Raw genomic sequence first — 21267 nt, 5'->3', positions numbered from 1 at the left:
TCATTGACATACAAAGGGGGAGGTACCACTCCAAATTCTAAAATTGGGCCAAATTACAAAAATTTTCAACACTAAAACAATCACGTTAAACGGTAGAAAAAATACAGTCATAAGAAGGTTCTCAAACCTCCTTGGCTTAAAAATAATATTGTAGTATCATTAACCTCATATATTAAATACACATCTAATTTTCTATGTCTAATTTTAAAATGTTTGTTTGAATGACCACACAGACTTGACGCATCCGTGTATACCGTCTTCATTGAGAGATTTTGTTTATTTTTAACGTTCATAATATTTTATAACCTACGTCATACAGTACGTTGTATGTTTATTTATACAAGAGCATAATGGATTACGCTTTTCACACGTGGCCTTAAAATTATTACGTTCTTGTCTTAATTTATTTTGAAACGTGTTAATTATAGTGTTGGGAGTATTTTTTACGGAAGCGGTGAATCTGATGACTTGATTCTGATAATATTTATAATAAATTCCTGAAAATCGATCATAAATTATAAACGTTTGACGTAGTTAAGAGATAATTTTATTTCTGGCCTAATTCACACTCGTGTTGTATTTCTTCTTAAATTTTTGTGATTTATTATATGAATTTTCTTTTTTGTAAATATCAGACTATATATATAACTTTACCTATATATAGAGTTGTTGATAAAGATTTTAGGCATTACATTTTTCAATGTTATGAATGTAAAAATAAGCCTATTACCAGGTGATAATTATTTTTAATTTTGTCTCACTAAATAGACAGACGATCAAAAGTATCGCGTCTGTAATTTCAGTTTCAGTGCCATAATCTTTGCAGCTACTACCGTCTCCAGGCCAGTGAGGGCCGACCCGCCACCCATTGCGATCGCGTGTTAGAACTCGATGCGAACTCGATAATAACAAGTGAAGTGTGTGAGTGTTGTGTCGTAGTAGGGGTGAGTCCATTTGTTTTGATGAAACATGCGTGTTTGTTTGCCACGTACCTCAGTACAGGCTACAGAGTAAGCTTATGCGAATGGTGTTGATGTAAATTCAGCTGAGGTATTATTTTAACTCGCTTGGTCTTGTCCTTGAGATTCAATGGTTATAATTGGTTTAAAAAATTTGTCCCTTAGTCGTCTGTCTTATTAATTCATAATTTTGTTTTGTCGTTTTTCTTTAAAAATTTTTTCTGGGTTAAAGAATTACTATATATAAATGCAGAATTTGTAAAGGCTTACAAGTTTCAATTAAATAAATGTAACTCGCAGATTTATATGATTTAGAAATTATATCATTTGAAATCATGTTTCTATCTTTATCTTGTTATAGGAAATATAACTATAACTTGTTGTAGGAAATATTATAGTACATCGGTTTATATTCCTCTATTCCTTATAAACATAACTATGTAAGCATATAAAACCTTTCCGTACTACGCAAATACTCGAAAATTGTTCATCCGATTAGATAATCCTGTGTTTTGTTTTATATTTTTTTTTTATTATATGGATTTTTTGGGAAAATAGAATCTTAGAAAAGGATATAGTCAGTTATATCGGTGTGAAGCCTAATTTTTTACTGTTTTAACTCCAAAGAGTGGGTTTAGATATATGTTGAAATAGATAAAAGGCGGTTATATGTTATTCAAGTCTGAAAATCACCATAATGTGGAGTAGAAGAGCTATTTACTGTGTTTCATAACACTCTAGCACTAGGTGTTAGGTAGATGTAGGTTTAGACATGATTGATTAGGTCTTAATATATAAGTTTTGTTGGTTCCAACCATGAATAAATAATAAAAAAATTCGATACAGACTGGCAAGCATATGGTTATTTACCGATATCTGCAATTATTCATCAATAATACATCATCAATTTTTCATTATTCATCAGTAATACATAGACATAGACATAACTTTATTTCGCACTAAAACAGATATACAGTAAGAAAGTTTTCTAAAGGCAAATACATTTTTACAGTGTCTTGTTATACGAATTTTAGAGTTAACTGGCATTGTGTTTCGTGAAACATACCTTGTTTTCGTCTTAAAAAGCAAAGTTATTTTTAATTTAACTTAACCGGACTGTATTTTTTGTGCCTGTTACCTCATAAGTTTTAACAAGATGAACCAATTTTAATGACACTTATTTTATCTTTAGCTCTAGTTCAAACAATTTGTAGGCAGTATAGTTTTTTGTTATAACTAATTATATATTACAGTTAAACGGTATATAAACTTGTAATACTTGCTCGACACTTTAAGTCTTCTGTTTCATTATTTGGATACATATATTTAAAATTCCATTTAACATTTGATTCGCTCCCTAGAAAATGGGGATTTTGCTTTTCTTTATGAATAAAGAGAGGAAGTATTTATATGTATTTGTTTAACTCGACTTGGACATAAGGAGTGTAATGTTTTCTAGTGTATGCTTATTATGTGACTCTGTATGTCTATTTCTTTGGCACGCCCTACAGCCTGTTGCAACTAACTGTGGGGCGGATTTTGATGTATGATGCGTCATTGTTATAATCTGAATTGTCGTAGTGACATAAGCTACATAGATTATCAAAATGGCGCCCACAAATTAAAAAAGGCGGGAGAGGGATATTTTTTTACCCTAGTTTTATGGATGTCAAATGAAAAATCGTAAATGCAAGTCCTATACAATAGGACTCAGAATTTAGGTGTCGGGTCCATTATTTTATAATTCTAGCTGTTCGCCCCGGCTACGCCCGATGTTTATATTTAGCCTATGTCACTGAAGTTGCAGCTTTTCAATGGTGAAAACATTTTTGAAATGGGTCTAGCAGATTTGCGTGATATTGTTACGAAACAAACAAAAGTTCCCTCTTTCCTATATTCATCATCATCAGCCGATATATGTTCCCACTGCTTGGACACAGGCCTCCTATGAGGGTTCAGGCCATAATCCACCACGCTGGCCAAGTGCGGGTTGGCAGATGTCACATGTCGTCGAACTTTTGATTCTTGGACATGCCGGTTTCCTCACGATGTTTTCCTTCACCGTTTTAAGCAGTGGAAATGTTATCCACATGTGCAGATAAATTGAAAAATCAATTTATTTCCTGCAAGCTCGCCCGGTCTCGGACCCCGACTTATCGATTTTGAAGTCCGAGGTTCTCACCACTGAGCCACCACTGCTTATATAAGTGTAGATTTATTGCTACTACAATGAGAGGAGGATTAAACAATTCTTGTCATGTTTTTGCCGGATTTTTTCTCTGTCTGTAATTTCAAGGCTTCCGTTGATTAGCAATTTATTGTTTTGTTGTTTTATTTGTAAGACCGGAAGATGATAGCACAAAAAATAGTCCATTTGTACCAGGGTGGCAAGGGTAAATAGATTTATGTAACATCCTATTATGGGACGGTTTTAATTCAATACTAGTTGTCAGCTCTGGCTTTGAAGCAACTTTGAAAAACCTGTGTGCTTTAATAAAAAAGGTGAGACAAAAATTGTCGAATTGGTAGAGCCGTTCTGGAGATTTCGCTCAGCGATTCATTTTTTATACAGATTATCTTCCAATATGTGTACTATGTGAAAGAAATGTCAAGGCCGAAAATTTTTTAATTAATATGCGCGGTTATATAACAACTGGATGCGATGATAATATGATTTTTTTTCTTAATCAAAGCAGCCTGCTTTACTACATTGTATATAAAATATGAATATAAATCATATAGTATTGTACCTAGAATGTATGAAACAATCTAAACCTCTTGATCAAAATGCTGAATTCTCCGTTTCTACGCCTCGTTATAGCCCTCGTTATTTTCCAGGATCACATAAGACCTTCTATTTGGTCTCCTATTTGGTATAAATTTAATTGCATCTTTATGGACTTAACTAGACACTAGTATAAAATACCTCAGAGTAGCTCATCTCCATCGATAGCATAATGAACAAGTAATCTTGATTGGTTATAGATCTTTTGGCATGTTTTTACACGCTTTTTATTAGCTTCACCTGTATGTTTGTTTGTAACCGACTTCTTTGGGCGCGATTTTGACCCACTTTAAACGGCCAGATTTCGTTCAAACTTTGTAGATTTATTGAGGACCGATGACACTACATTAATTTGATAAAATTATTACAGTTTTCAATTTGCAAAATATGATTTTTGTCAAAGCGTGTTTTTTAGTTTTTTTTAACTATTATATTTTATTATTTGTTAAAACGTTACGCAACGTATTAGAATCAAATCAATTCGAAATACTTTATAATGCACCAAGTCATACAGAAATAAATTCTATAGAAGCACAACAGGCAGTCTTATCGCTAAAGTAGCAATCTCTTCCAGACAACCTGGTGGATAACGAGACACTATTCATAATTAGTAAAAAAAAATAGGTCAATGAAAAATACATTAGTCCGGTGGTAGATTTTTATATCTGACGATTGCATTAGTGAATACAAAATTAATAATGCGCTTTTGCATAATTTACATTTTTGTAGTGCTTAAACGTTATGTCAAATGGAATGAAAATAATGAGTGAGTCTAGTCAAATTAGTTAAGTTCTATTGCATAAGAAATTAACTATTAGTATTTCATATACGATGTTTTGACCTACGTGTGTATGTATATAATGTAATATTTTGTCTTCATTTAACTCCAAGAAACGTACAAAGCTCGAAAAGGAATATAATCAGGGGAATCTTAAGTGACAGCTACGTGTTTGTGGCGACTCAATCCCCGGAGAATCTGAGCATCGTGCGACCTCTGTTTCGCCCTCAAACAAAACAATGTATATGTAAATATTTTATTCATTTTAAACCTTATTCGATGTGTGTTTTTCGTGCTGTTGCGAAGTAATTGAATTTTGATATGTAATAAGACCAAGATCGAGTCGCACGCTGGGTTCCTTAAAGGTAAAGATTAACTGCAAAAACGAGGTTCACTCATTCAATTTATGTCCCTTTGTCAACTATTCCATTTTATTTTTGCTTTAGTGGTAACAAAAATACATCAAATCTGAAATTTTAAACTATCTTACCATCATGGTTCATGGGATACATGGCTATGGTTTGGTGAAAACCTACGGACAGACAGACGAACACCGAAGTTCTACAACTTAAAAGAACAACTAGTTAGAACGTCCCGTTTTAGTCCTTGGGTAGGGAACGCTAAAAATGATAAATACACAAGCAATGTATCCTTGTAAAAGTAAATATGTATCTATCTTGGATTTCAAATATTTGATATTGTAGCGGATTCGGTTTGAATTATATAGGGGTTGTTTATTTAATTTCCTTAGAGTTATCGTAGATGTGGGTTTTGTATAGTTTACTATTTGATAGCATAATATTATTACCAATTCATATTTGATTACGTTTGAATTGGGATCGTGTTTTATATATTTATATATTTATAACCAATGTCAAAGGTCTATATCAGGACATAACATGTTTATATAGCATCTTTATTATAGTGTCTTAATGACAATAGAATGACAAAATACGCATACATACTACAGTGGAAAGATGTGGGTACATAACGTTTATTTAGACGCTCGTCCCGGCTCCACCCGGATATCAAAATTTCTGTTTTATCCCAAGGGAGCATTTAATCGGGATAAAAAGTATCCTTTCACCCAAATCAACTCATACCCTGTCTGTATACCAAATATCATCAAAATCCGTTCAATAGTTTCAGCGTGATTGATGGACAGAAAATCCAAACAAACAAACTTTCACATTTATAATATAAGTGTGATAATTTGACTGAGTGACGAATAAACAATCAGTATATTTAGCTAAAAACATACGCTTATAAAATTTGGCACACGTGTTTCGGAGGTTTTATAGTCTAACATGTTCAAAAACTGTGCAATTCTGATAACATTACATACGTACACATCGAATTGATATACTTTTTTGAAGTCGGTTAACGAAAACAAAAGCCTCTAGATATGCCTGAAGATTTCCAAAGAGGTATTAAGAACGTAAGCGAAATGTGAGTATGCTAGTTAAAACTTTACCTATGTATCTAAGTAATATCTCATTCTATGTGAGTGTAGTCTAGAATACTATTTCTTGCCCGTGGCTTCGCTCGTATACACTTCACTTCTAATAGAAAATTTATATTCAGATATTTTTATCATCTTAAAACTTGGCATAAAAATCAATAAATCGCCATCGTAAAATTAACAATAAATTAAAAACCATAATTTAAGCTAACTTATTCTAACCTAGTCTAACTTCTTCGAAACGGCTCTATATATTTTTATGAAATGATTTGTCTATGTGCGAAAGGTCTACAAATAAGTCGTAATTAAATTAAATTAAGCGTAATACACAAGAATTTATGCTGTTATTTAATGTAACATTTTACTTCTTTAGATACTAAGCAATAAAGCTGGCCCATTCATACAAATCAAAGAAATTATTGGTTACTAGTTGCGCCCCGCGGTTTCACCCGCGCAAGTCCGTATCTCGTAGGAATATCGGGGTTAAAAGTTACCTATGTGTTATTCCAGTTGTCTAGCTATCTACGTATATTTTACTGCAATCAGTTCTACTGAACTTTTTGCGTGAAAACATCCTAACAAACTTTCGCATTTATAATATTAGGGTAGGGTAGGATAGTAGGAAGTAGGATTAATTCATTCTTGTTTTTAATACTATGCTATATTTATTTTTATTATCTTCTGTTTCACGAAAATCCTTTATGTCAGTAACAATTATACCATTTAATATAAATTTTCGTGTCCAAAAGAACAAAGGTTCATAACATTGAGGCCGTAATGTTTTCATTGTCCAAAATACGCCTAAGGGTCAACAATGGATCAGATGAATGTTTGGATGTTTGCCTGAATACAAAGGTAATTTTATTATGATTATATATTAAAAGACGTAATCTACAATATAATTAGAATTCAAATATATAAACAAGAAATGGGTAGCACGTAAAGCTTAGTTCCATTTAACCAAATAGATTTCTAGAAATTAAAAACTTTTTAACGGATTTTAAACGTGCGTGCTTTTAAGCGAGCGTGGTCACGGGGAGACGTGAGTCTCAGTCTGTAGTATTCGAAACGTCGCGTTAATAATATAATGAATTAATCGCGTTAAAAATCCGTTAAAAAGTTTTTAATTCCAAATGTGTAATACTCGCGTAAAATCAAACACAAGGAAATACAAAGGATTTTTTATTTGGATTTGGACAAATTGTCGCTAAAATTGTATACTTTATTACTGATATACTATAAAACAGAAGTTATGATATAATTATAGTCATAAATATTGGAATAACGCCAGTTATTATTCCTTCCTTCGTTTTACTAAATGTGTAGATATGCTCTACATAACATCTTTTATAAAATATTAATGTTCATTTAATCATGTTAGTGCATGAAAACTTTATTTAACAGTTGTTTCAATTACATATCAATTTAATTTTAAGAAATAAAAATATATACGTAGTAAGTGAAATGCATATAAATGTATTTTCATTCCGTCAGTTATTCTGACGAACAAATTAATTCAACACAAAATGTATATACCTACATATGGAGAAAATGCTTCCACGTATCAACTTAATCCTTCTAAATAATTAATCTATTTAATATTCCCTACGGATGAAACCATTATGGAGATGCAAGCTCGGCTATTAATGCAATTAAAAATCCTTTCATCTACGGAGCTTCCAACTGGATTACATGTCCAGAACTAATCTTTATATTGAATTATGGAATTTCTTTGAAAGTGTTGCATGCTAGAGGAGCGGCATTTTATCGTAGAACAGATTCCAGTATTATAATGAAAATGTATAGCCCAACTTTTTTTACTGTAATGGCTGTAATGGCATATATAATCTTTCATTTGATATCAATATTGCTAGGATAAAAAAAATAAATAATACGAAACGGTTTTTGAATCTGTTGGATTAAACAGTCTATTCAATAAAAAACAGTTTTTGAATCTGATCGATTATAAAATTAACCCTGTTTGTATTACTAAATAAATTGAAACCTCAGGAAAGACTAACTGACCTAACAGATGATAGAATGACAAATTTTGAAAGAATAGAAAAAATTTGATCAAGTGGCGGGATTCGAACCCGCGTCTTTTTGCCAAACCGTAGCAACTTCTAGCCTCACAGCCACCAGTGATCCCGCCACAGTAATGTTAAATTATATCTTATACCTTTAAACGAGCAATTCTTGTATATATATATATATATATATATATATATATATATATATATAACGGATGAAGGTGCACGTGGTTGTCTTTAAGAAGAGTGTTGCCAGCATTTCTGACGTCCCGACTTCCTTGAGCATTGCTATAGCCGATACTGAGTGATGTAGTAGAAAGAAAAATACTTGTGAATAATTATTTCGATTTATTTTGTTCTTCAAGAGCTCCGCTCGCTACGACAGCTCGAGTCGAAGTGTTTTTGAACCGGCGCGCTTTGCTTTTTTGATAACAAAAACTGGAGGTATTATTTGTTTGAATAAAGCATCAATTCTCGCAACTTACTAAAATCTATAAACAAAACGCTTTAAGAAATTTAAGATGATTACAAAAAGTAAATCAGTTAGTTTTTTTTTTTTAAGTTACCGACAAATATTAAAGAATAATAATCTGTGTTTTTTATTTGAGAACAAACATTCCTAAACATTATTTTGAACCTAATTGTAACCAATGAATCAGATTTGTTTTAGAAGATGCGACTATGTTGTTTGAAGTGCGGTTGCACGCCGACATATATATATATATATATATATATATATATATAATTGGAATCTCGGAATCGGCTCCAACGATTTTCATGAAATTTAGTATATAGGGGGTTTCGGGGGCAGGGGAGAAAATGGCATATTCGTGTTTTTTTCCTGACATCTATTGGTGAATAATAATACTATTTTGCTTCGTAGATAGCTGGACATACCGATATTCCTACGGGATACGGACTTACGCGGTTTCCACCGCGGGTCACAGCTAGTATGCTATAAAAACATATAGTAGAATGTTAAATTATACATGCAATGCAATTCAAAGTAATGGATAACATTTTAAAACTACAAAATATAAACACTTATGAGAAGTGGCGTTCTATCGCAAAGTTCTCTTTAATTGAAAATGTTCTCGTATAGAATTTTATAAGAAAGGAAGCTCAGAAATAATATACTTGCATTCCTGTTTGAAACTGTTAGCATTTCTAAACTTTAACTCGCTTTTTCATTATACGTATTATGATATTGCGTAAAATTATTACAATTCATCCTGTTTTAATATCGAGTTTATTAAGCGCTAGCTGCGCCCCGCGGTGTCACCTGCGTAAGTCCGTATACCGTATGAATATCGAGATCAAAAGTTGCCTCTGTGTTATTCCAGTTGTCCAGCTGTCTACGTACCAAATTTCATTGCAATCGGTTTAGTAGTTTTTGCACGAAAAAGCAACAAACGCACACACATCCTTACAAACTTTCGCATTTATAATATTAGTAGGATTCTCTGTACTATGCGATCCAATTGAGAATAGGATGGTCTTTGCACCATATTGTGATATAGCTGTTAATTCAAAAGAAATATTAATCAAAGTATATCAATAAAATATAAAAACGCTTATAAAATAGCAAAAGGCGATAGGATACCAATAAAAAACGTATTTATTAAAAAGTATACAGGCTTTGACGACTACTTTAATTAAGAAACAATATTATTACTTAAAAAAAAACACAAACGAATAAGAAAAAGAAAAGGACAAACATAACCTAGATCAGAGAATCGAAGAACTATAGATGCAAAATACGAGTATATGCATCATAATTTATTTTATTTTGCCGAACATCAAATTTAAATACATACAAACGTTATTTCTCAACTGGCTGCTTATTATTAATTCGTTTACCTATGACGTCACTAAATGGCGCATGGTCAATCCTAATCTTAGTTTAATCGCATAGTAAATAATGGTTAACGTTGCCGAAACCGCAAACCATAATAGCTTAAGAAGAAAAAATCTATAAATATTTATAGATATTCATGAACTAACCAATAACCATTAAAGATCAAACAAGTATAACTAATAAAGAACTCTTACTCGTAAAATATTATTTCATTGCTATATCTCGGAATATTTTATGAAAAATCAAAACAGCTTACAATTTTTTACATTAAAGAGAGTGTAGTGAAACATTTTTCATTGGTATTCGATGTATTTATTCCTTGTTTTTGTTATACGCAGCTGTACATCGCTTTTATGATTGTTTTTTTTATTATTAATCAGATACGACTTTCAATAAACGAAGGAGAATTTATATTTTTATGCTTTTGGAACACAATAACCCTGTGTCTTATCAAGCGACTGGATTATTTTGAGGTTTGATAGAAAATCCCGCTAGGGACGTCGGTGACCTTTTTCAAACGATTTCAAAAAGAAGGAATTATCAATACAACTGCTATTTTTTGGTTTGCTATCTCACAACTGTTACGTTTGGGTGAATCTGTTTTGATGATTGGACCACTGGCTCTCCTACTCACCGAACGAAACACAGTAGCATGCTATTACTACAACTAAACAGTACTATTTCACGTCGGTTATCTGTGGGGGTGTGATATTTTCCCAGTGCGAGTTGGCCTCGTGCTGAAGCGTGCTCGACTCCCACATAAAACTTCGTCCAAGAGCCTTGGATATGTGAAAATGCAAGGTATTATATATTCTTCATCAAATTCCAACACACAATTTACTTTCAAAGGGTCTTCGTATTTCATACGTTTAAACTTACACTTACCTAAACAGTTACTTAAAATATTGCCTTGACGTTCTCAAAGGAAGAGCTTTCTCCGATACCCTCCGTTCCATTTTAGCTAAAAGCGTGTTAGACGTTAAAAGATGTTTAATGGATCTAATAAAAATGTAACAGACTTCACCTTTAAGTTTTATTGTCCTGATATTTGCGAGGGGTGGAAGATATAAGAATGAATACCTACAGGTTGGATGTGTGTGTTCCTTTTATTTATTACTTACCTATTATTGCACATATACAATCATCACAATGCATCGTGAAGGCAGTGGTGAATAAAATCATTTTTAAAAAAAAACGTCTATTGAACTCATACGACTTGAAATATGTATAAAGACATTATATTTCAAATAATAACCTAATCATTTATGAACGTGCATAATAATAATACAATAATAATAAATTTATAATACAGTTATACCAAACTCGTTATATCTCAATAGAAAGTGACAAGCCCGGAGCGGGGTGGTGGTGTGGAGGGGTGTGTGGGGGGGAGGGTAGCAGCGGGCGGGGGGCATGGGACATTTTTTTATTATTTATGTTAGCCATGGACATGGACGTGGAATAGTAATTATGCATGATCATAACTATAGTTATGCTGTTAACAGTAATTATTCAGATGTAGTTGTTACAAAATGTGCATTTTAATTTTAACTAACATGTGATTTTTTATGTGCTATAGAGTTTACATTCAGACATTCAAAATTTAGGTACATTGTGAAATAATTTCAACTATGGCACGGATAAAAAATTCAGGGAAAATTTTTTCATTGTGTTGTCTTTTATATCCACATTGTGCCATAATGATTGGGTCAAAATATTACCCAATAAGGTCCTGAACCCCTATTATCGTAGATTCTTTGTCATTTTTGAGAAATTCAATTTTCCCTCACCAAGATATCTGCCATAATTCACAACTTTCAGACAAAAATAATACGACTTGTTCGGCGCGATAAAATTGTAATTGGATTTCGTATTTTTATGGTAATTTGTAAATTACGTTGAAATATTAAACTTCTTTCAACAAGTATTAACATATAAGACTATTCTAAATACATTTAACGGTTAAATATTTTGTTGATAAATGTAGTAAAAAAAACACAATCATTCTTTTTATTAACTTTCTAAATAATTCTCCTTGGTAAATTGTGCACATTAGGTACAAAACAGTTTGTCGCGGACGTATATTAACCAACTCCCAGCGGCTTGTCGGATAGTGGAGTTTTAGTCGGTAAGAATCCGATATAATTCACAGCTCCTTTTTCTCGGGGGCCGTGGGTATTTATGTAAGATTTCCCCACATTAAAAAAAAAACAAAAAAAGGTACAAAACAGTTTATGAGAGTGCTTCCCTCCGCATTTTCTATGTTATTATACATTAAAACCTTACTTTTGAATCAGTCTATCTATTAAAAAAAACTATCAAAGTCTCTTGCGTAATTTTGAAGATCTAAGCATACAGAAACACAGACTGTTTTATACTTGTAGTGAATTGTTGCATAAAAATCGTAGCCGAATATTCAAGTATTTTATTAATTTCACACATTTACCCATTTAATAAGAATTACACAGGTTGCAAGTTTCGAAGTCTCGAGTTTCGAGGGTCCCTTTCGCGGGTCCCTTATTCGTCTATAGTTTTTATGTAAAACGAATCGTCTTATCGAATTTCCATTTCACAAATTAACGGTTTAAAAAAGGAAGTAAAAAGGTTTCTCAGCGATATTATAATCTATTGAAAAATAATACGTTAAGCATAATGCTACATATGTTCATGTACCTATGTATATCACATATGTACTATCATAAGGTTTTGGTTTTTACAATTTTAAGGTGATAAACTCGTAATTGCAGATTGATTACTCAAATATATTTATTCCCCGACTTATCGATTTTGAAGTCCGAGGCTCTCACCACTGAGCCACTGCTTTTTGATAGATATTTGTTGATTTTGACTGCGAAATTGCCTTACGCCTTTGTAAATGTTCATGGGCGGTAGTAGCGCTTAGCTTCAGGCGACCAACCAGATCCTTTGCCGATCATGATAAAAAATTTATTTCCTTATTCATTATTATTCTGAATATGTCGGATACAAGCGCATGAACACATTTATTACATTAGAGACTCGGGACTTACATTTGCTAGATGAAAATATTCGTATCGATTTTTTATTTCCTACCTTTTCGCAAAACCCTTGGTGGTTCTTTGAATGATTCGAACGTTCTTTAAATCGTTACGTTTTGATGCAACATTATATTTATGAGAAATACTAGTTTTCTACATGTAAAGCACTACAGATAATATAATACTATACGTAGCACATAGATTATATATAATTTAAATCTAAATCTAAAGACAAATTGACCATGAAACGAGAATTTTATTCGCATCTTCTAGTGTTAACAATATTTAAAAATTGGTTTCATACTATAAAAACAAAAAAAAAAACACATTTGGTGATAATGCATTTCACAGTACGCAATATGTTCAGCTATTGATACCTATATGTTCATCAGGCCACTGATTGCATAGTTACATCTTTAACAAAGAAACATAACTCTTTACCAGATCTACCTTATATCTATATATATAAAATTCTCGTGTCACAGTTTTCGTTGCCATACTCCTCCGAAACGGCTTGACCGATTCCTCTGAAATTTGGTAAGCATATTGGGTAGGTCTGAGAATCGGCCAACATCTATTTTTTATCCCGATATTCCTACGGGATACGGACTTACGCGGGTGAAACCGCGGGGCGCAGCTAGTATTAATATAAATGAATAGTTTTGTATATTGTTTTACTGTTATATTGCTATTCTACATTAAGAAAAAAAACAAAAAACAGTCCTGCCGAAAAATGCCTAGCGTGGCCTTAATATTTATATAAACCTATAAAGGACACGCATAGGAGAGGTTTTTAATCCCACTTTTCAACTATCACTATTGACATTAGGAGTTTTGTGTAACCAGTCCAGCGTACGGTTAGCTTTGTTTGATTTCCTCAAGTCAGACCTCAAATGGTTTCTATATTGGACGGAAATTATGCCATCTTACAAATAAAAATTTCAGCAATATTAGTTCAATCTTTTTCGCTTGTATATTCTAATTTTTCCAATGTATTCAATATAGTTTCACAAATCTTTACGTACATTAAATTTGATCTGTCACATATGTTTTTTATTGTGGTAGCCGAGCATGCTTCGGTACGAATTCGGCCAGCTCGCACCGGGGAAGTACCACACCCCCAAAGAAAACCGGCGTGAAATAGAACGAAATACTGCTGTGTTTCGTTCGGTGCGTGGGGGAGCCGGAGGCCCGTATCTTTTTCCTTATCTTTCCATTCCTTTCCTTTATTCTCGTCTATCCTTTCTTAATCCCTTTCCAATTCGAAGTCGGCAATCCATTTGTAGAATCCTAAGGTTTGTAAACGACCTTGCTCTCTCCAAATATTCATGGGCGGTGGTAGCGCTTATCATCAGGCGAACCACCAGCTCCATAAAAAAATAAAAACGTTTCATCCAACACGTTATTTAAGTTTTAAAATATCATTCAATCAAACAATCATCATTATTTTCATTACAATTATAATGTTTTAAACCATATCTCCATACAGACATTGCATACTGGTTTTTATTAACGCTGTTCATATTTCTAGATCCCAGCGTTTGCAGTCGTTTTAAATTTTTCAGTACACAAACAGATGCGATACGGCGGTCTTGACCCAAATGTGGCCCGGAGTAGCGCTCATATCGGGTCGAGAGTATGTGATAACCGGTTGAACGTCTTTGTAGTTAAATAATAAATGATTTCCATTTAGGAAACCTGTCTATACCTATGTGTAAAACTAACTAAATTATAGAATCTAGTGAATTGTCTCACTTGCGTATAGAGTATCATCATCATTAGCCCATGAAATATGTTTCCATTACAAGAACATGAGTCCTCTATGAGGGTATATATAAAATTAATGACAGAACATACGAAAGGATGTTATTTAATCTTGGCCATTCTAATCAGGACGATAAGATAAACTCATGAAATTATTATATTGTCACCAATCCCTGATACACAGTTAGAGTTAAATGTGTCCGTTTACAGTGGGCCAAAATCGAGTCTAAAGGAGTAATGTAGTTAATTGATCTAAAGTAATATGGTTTTACCTTAGACATTAAGGATGGACTGAAACAATACAGAACTGAAATATGAACATGTGCGTGAAGTTTCAATGGATTAGAGTTTGAGGGTAATTTAATAAAGGGCGTGTATTGTATTATTGACAATGATCAATTGAATTGTGGATGTATGTATGTACACAATGGATACATCGTCGCTTACTTGTGATGATAAATCATGTGCTAATAGTTTTGTCGACCTGAATTTTTTTTTTTGTTGTTGTTACTCAATTACGCCTTTTTAACTTCCGTTTGATAGGAAATTGAAGTCATTTAGCTTCACTTTAGAATTTGGATTGGTACTTTTCTCGAAGGACGTCGGTGACGTGGTGATTTTTGTTTTTTTTATGCTACAAAGAGGGCAACTGAGGCGATGGTTATGGGAAGTGATCTCCACCGCCCATGAACATTCGCAGAGATAGTGCCTCTGCCGCTTTTAAGGGGAAAGGGGGTAAAGAAAGAACTTACGACTCGAAAGAAGGAATGGACTGGGGAGAATAAGGAGTAGAAAACGGTTCTCCGGCACACCCACTCATCGTAAAAAACGCGGTATCTATTTCACGCCGGTTTTTTGAGGGGGTCTGGTATTTATCCGGAGCGAGCTGGCCCAATTAGTGCCGAAGTATGTTCGACTCAACGATTAAAAATTTCAAATTTTCAGCTCAGTTGGTGTAAAATAATTAATTTTTTCTTATAAGTCAGCAGTCCGTCAACATACTATTCAGAAATATTCACGCATAAAGTTTCCTGCAACCTCTTTATGAATAAGAGTACAAAACTCGCACTTCAAAGTGAAACCATTTATCGAATTTACCATCTCATCACCTCGCAAAATAAACCGTAAAATAAGCCACGATACAATACATTCCGGACTTCAAGGAAAAATAAATTATCATAAACGTAATGCAAAGTGGACGTAAATCAATGTATTTATCGCGTTTTAAATATATCGTTGTTATAATTTATTCGCTATTTCTATGTAGTTAGCGGTGGAAATGTCGAGGAGTATGGTTTTATATTATCTGTGGTCGAGGTTTCATTGTTAGACTGAATCATTTATCATCTGACTACAGAGGACTATTTATATGAAATTTGGCTTCTGGAATTTATATCATTGATTGAATGATATTTTTTTCTGTTTATCGCCTATTAAACACAGATTACTGAATGTTTTGCTTCTACTTTAGTACTATAGGAAATAGTTAATATTGGATTGTTAAAGAAATTAATCCTACTATAGTAGATAAGTTAACCCTCACAAAATAATTTGAAAGTTATCTCTGTTATCAGTTAGATAGAGTTAACGAGTGTTTGGAGGCACTGTTTTAATCACACACTTAAAATTGTTGCTAAGGGAATTCGTATTTTATTTATACAAGAGTAAAGTTCATATTTAATGACGTTTACCTGGATGCAATATATAAATAAGATTCATGCAAGTTTCGACTCTGTGGTTTGTATATAGGGTTTGTTTTATATTGAAAGAATTTTAGCAGGCTTTCAGCTTAGTATTAACCTAGTTTTTATTCTGATGGAGCAAAATATGTATATAGGCTAATGATATAAGTGGTTTAGTGAAATTTCAGGTCCGAGATAATTTGGTCGTTAGAGAAAATCGATACTTTCATATGAATACTGTAGGAAAATATAACTGCAACAATAATTATTTGTATGTTGTCACACATCAAATGCTGCACAGATTTTGATACAAAACTATGGGCATGAGCCCATTGTTAATAGGCAATAGCGCCTATGTTCAATTGCCTTATCCCTTAACTTCCCTTCCCTCCCCGCAGTGATGGCTCAGTGGTGAAGACCTTGGACTTCAAACAAAACAAAATCGATAGGTCGGGGGTCGAAACCAGGCGAGCGTATAGGAAATAAATTGATTTTTCAATTTATCTGCACATGTGGATAACATCACCACTGCTCGAAAAGGTGAAGGAAAACCTTGTGAGGAAACCGGCATGTCTGAGAATCAAAAAATCGACGACATGTGACATCTGCCAACCTGCACTTGGAAGCCCGTGTCGATTGGGAACATATATGGGCTGATGATGAAGATGAGGATGATGATGATATCCCTTTATTTGTGGTCGGTTATACTAGTTCTCATGCGCCAGGGTGGCTTAACATCAAACTGTGTTATCTGATTATTCGGGATCACTACAAGTCTTTCGATGGAGCACGTTGCAACAATTGCTCACCATATTCTAAAAATTCATTGAAAATCCTGCGATTAACCAATGAAAAGGTAACAAAGATAAAGCTTTACGTAGATATTAATAATAAAAATACACCACAAAATATGCATACACCGGGTAATTCCACCTTATCCACATTAAAAACACATTACGCTTCCAAAGAGTTGAGTGAAAACTTTTAAAACGAAACATGCAGTTCTTTGTGAACGTCTAAAGAGGTTTTATTGTATTTCGGTCCAAGATTGGTGGCCGTAATGGAACTCTTTCAATATCGACGAAATAGATACTGTAGCACGTTTTCTTAAACTGGAATGAAGGCATATACTGCAAAAAATTATTATAATGCAAACAAATTCACATTTTGCTGCATTTCGGAACTTGGCAACTATTGGCATCCTAATTTAATGGGTGGTTCTATTATGGTTATATATGGTGGTGGGTTCTATTCTTTCGGTAAGATAAAAAGCCGTTAAAATCTTATTCATAGTTTCCACAAGATAATATAATTTGATATTGCAATATCCAAGAACAGATAATAGATACGCTATTTAAAATGTTCTATCTACTGATAATTGTAAAAAGCCAAAATAATATAATAGAAGCAGCAGAACATTCCAAATTGTTCAAAAACTCATTCACCCATTGAAACGAGTGTTTCTATTTTTACAATACAATTCTCAGTCTTAAGGAGAATTCAAGAAAACATCAGGTATTTATGATGCATGTCCGCAGGTATAACGTGGTCGTTTGTTCCTTGAACTTTCAAGAATTCAAAGCTGTACGATCGTCGAATGTTTTTAACCGCGAAACGAAAAATGTCAGACCTTTAACCTTTTGTATATATTTGTTGGAGTGCGTGTATCGGTAAATGATTGATCAAGTGTTCTTCTATCTTTCAAGGAAAACAGTTTGTATTAAAGTTGAAGTTGTTGGATGGAACTTGATGGAATATCGGTACGAGAAGTAATTTTTTGTTGTGAAAATGCGTTGTGGTATCTGTATAGGGCTTAATATTTTGTTTTGAACAAGTTGCTCCGAAAGCCTATAAGAGAATGTACAAAAATAAATAGAAACCACATTTTAACACAATTTAAAATATGCTAAACGTGCAGATAATTCACAAAATGTCATTAATCAAGAAACAAATACGTCAATATTCATACTGTTAAGCTGTAAGCAAATAATTATACGTTTCCACTTGTATTTTATACAAAATCGTTCTAGCCGGTCAAGATAAAAATACTTTACATAAACAAGCGCACCGTAAACTACTCGCACGTTATTTATTTATGTTAGCGATTATTTGAGTGCCTGCGTTTGTAAAAATAATTCGAGGAAGGTTTTTGTCTTTCGTCGGACAAGAATTAGTGTGGTTTCCGGCTAGTTCACTGGGTTTGATAGTATTTGTAATAAACTAAAGGGATCACTTCACGTACACTTATTTAAAGAAAATAAGGAACAAAATTCCAATGGAAAATCACACTGAATTCGAATTCTACTACCTGCTTGAAAGCAGTGGTGGCTCAGTGGTGAGAACCTTGGACAGCGTGGTGGATTATGGCCTAAGCCCTCATAAGAGGCCTGTCCCAGCAGTGGGAACATATATGGGCTGATGATGATTACCTGCTTACCAATTTGAAACTGAGAAACCAAACGAAATTCCTATTAATATTATAAATGCGAAGGTAGGTCCGCTCTCTGTTGTCTGTCTGTCTATTCATGCTAAAACCACTGGAATCGTTTCGTATAAAATTCGGTTAAAATATTGTTTAACATCCGAGAAAGGACATAAGTTCGCTTTAATAAGAACCCTTTCTTATCATTTTTTTCGCAGATGAAGTCACGAAGAGATTGTTTTAAATACAATATTTATTAAATGCGTGGTTTCTTCAAAGCATTGAAGTAAACATAACTACATAATTGTAAAATTGGTAATAAATTTGTAGTTCAATTTATGAGTTTTTCTATATTTAGTATACATACTTGATAAATTTCAGCGCAAACATGTAATCACCATGACATTATCGTGTTTTTAGATTTACTTCCATTCAATACATTAATTTGTTATGTATAATTTAAAATGGAACTTGAATAAAACGTTTTATACAATAGAGTTGGTTAATTTATTCGAATTCATTGTTTGTTATAATAAGTTTCTGTATAAAATAAAATTAGTTATAAAAAAGTTGACTCTGCTTTGAGCGTGAAAAGCTTTCATTTTCAACTTTGTAAAAGCACGTTCGCTGTAAAATATAAAATAGGGTGATTCTCTTGCTATGGATATAGACAGGCACATATTATTTTATATGCGCTTCAATTTTATATAGCATACAAACTAGATGCGACCCGCGGTTTCACCCGCGTAATTGCGTATCCCGTAGGAATATCGGGATAAAAAGTTGCCTATATGTCATTCCAGTTATCCAGCTATCTACGTACCAAATTTCATTGCAATCGATTCAGAAGCTTTTGCGTGAAAAAGCAACCAACAAACAAAAAGCAACCAACAAACACACATCCTTACAAAATTTCACATTTATAATATTTGTAGGAATGACTAGACTCTCGTCCCGACTGCGCTCGGATATCAAGATTACTGTGTTATTTAAAGGAAGCATTTAATCGGGATAAAAAGTATCCTATCACCCAAGTCAACTCATTCCCTGTCTGTATACCAAATTTTATCAAAATCCGTTCAGTAGTTTCAGCTTGATTGACGGCCAAACATCCAAACATCAAACTTTCATATTTATAATATTAGTGAGATTTTTCATAATCTTTTATTAGTTTTTGTGTTGGTGTTATAATTAAAGTGTATTTCTTGATAAAAAAAATCATTAAAGTTTCGTTGGTTATCTAGTCTTTTTCTTATAATAATAGATACTTAAATATATTCATAATTTGCTTAGTTAATAATAAACCATAGCTTAATCAAGATCTGTTCAGTTGCTACCCATGTAGTATTAATGTACTTTCAAATATATATTAATTAATCGGTAAATTGGTTCAATGGTTACGCCTGTGGATAGCTAACAAATTCATATATAACATCACCAGTATAGTATTATGTTATCTGTGCCACAGATAACATAATACGCAATGAAATTCCCGCGTAAAACAAATCCCAAATACGCGGATTAAACATTTCGACATAATACAGCTCAAGGGCCCTCAAAATTTTGATACGACTTTATTTACGACTCGTGTGAGTTTGAGTTATTCTATGTATCGATTTGGAAGCCTTAATTCCGATGATATTTAAGTGAAACGAGATGAACTTCATATAAATTTTCAAAACATGTTGGATTTTGAATGTATGCTGACGTATTGATGGATATTTAGTTAGGGAATATTATAAGTTTCGTATTTCGCATATACTGTAGTACAGAATCTTTGAATCACAATACAAAGATATGATTGCGTTGTTATCTACACGTGAGATCATTCTAGCTTATAATACGATATTCAAAATCTCAGTAAGCCGGTATAACCTCAAAATATGAGAGGTATTAGCTTCATATAGATTATGGCTCGACCTCATTAAATAGGATTTACGATATTATATTCAAATTAAATTCCATATCCACGATTAAAGTGTGATGAGGGTGAAATAGCTGTCTATTTATGTCAAAGATAATTAATATTGTAACAATGTAATGTGTAAATAAATTTTAATATATGAAACGCAAAGGATCTACCAACGCATAGTCCAAACTACTGGGCATAACTACTATGATAAAGGCTTCCACTAAACATTCTGATAAATTCTTTACCTAAGAGAATAAAATAGGGCACGAAAGTTTGTACCGAGAAAATTTATTATAACCATAATAATAATTTAATTTTGTTCGAGCAACTATCAAGGCTCATTTTGTTAGTAACAATATGCTTAAAAACGATGTTAGTACATAAAATTTAAAATTATCCTATTCTATTCTATACCATTGATGCGAATAATTTGCAACAATGGTTTACATATAAACAATCTAATCTACTTGCAATACATTTTAAAATTGTATTGTTTAAAGTGATTGTTTAAAAAATATACTAATTTATACTTAGTCTGGCCATAAATACTGTTACACTTAATTATAAAAAAATATTACATTTGAATTTCGAATCTGTC

At 32.8% G+C, this 21267-nt stretch overlaps 1 protein-coding gene across 1 annotated transcript in view; it reads left to right on the top strand.

Moving 5' to 3' along the window:
• Positions 1 to 846: 846 nt before the first annotated feature.
• The window catches only part of LOC119833010 (neuroglobin-like), a 61534-nt gene continuing 41113 nt past the window's right edge, over positions 847 to 21267 (top strand). The window contains exon 1 of the mRNA XM_038356880.1: positions 847 to 944. The gene's annotated coding sequence lies outside the window, so the exon portion shown is untranslated. The remainder of the gene's footprint in view (positions 945 to 21267) is intronic.

This window comes from Zerene cesonia, chromosome 16 (assembly GCF_012273895.1).
Source record: "Zerene cesonia ecotype Mississippi chromosome 16, Zerene_cesonia_1.1, whole genome shotgun sequence".
Lineage (NCBI taxonomy): Eukaryota > Metazoa > Arthropoda > Insecta > Lepidoptera > Pieridae > Zerene > Zerene cesonia.
This window is presented reverse-complemented; position numbering and strand designations above follow the sequence as displayed.